Source organism: Rhinopithecus bieti, unplaced genomic scaffold, assembly GCF_001698545.2.
Source record: "Rhinopithecus bieti isolate Rb0 unplaced genomic scaffold, ASM169854v2 scaffold_34963, whole genome shotgun sequence".
NCBI classification, from domain to species: Eukaryota; Metazoa; Chordata; class Mammalia; order Primates; family Cercopithecidae; genus Rhinopithecus; species Rhinopithecus bieti.
The window spans coordinates 24,801-25,043 of record NW_016814679.1 but is presented as its reverse complement, the minus strand read 5'-3'; positions in this window follow the sequence as shown (position 1 = coordinate 25,043).

Here is a 243-nt window from a genome sequence, read left to right as displayed (position 1 = left end):
CTGTTCTGTTCCATTTGTCTACATCTCTGTTTTGGTACCAGTACCATGCTGTTTTGGTTACTGTAGCCTTGTAGTATAGTTTGAAGTCAGGTAGCGTGATGCCTCCTGCTTTGTTCTTTTGGCGTAGGACTGTCTTGGCAATGTGGGGTCTTTTTTGGTTCCATATGAACTTTAAAGTAGTTTTTTCCAGTTATGTGAAGAAAGTCATTGGTAGCTTAATGGGGATGGCATTGAATCTACAAA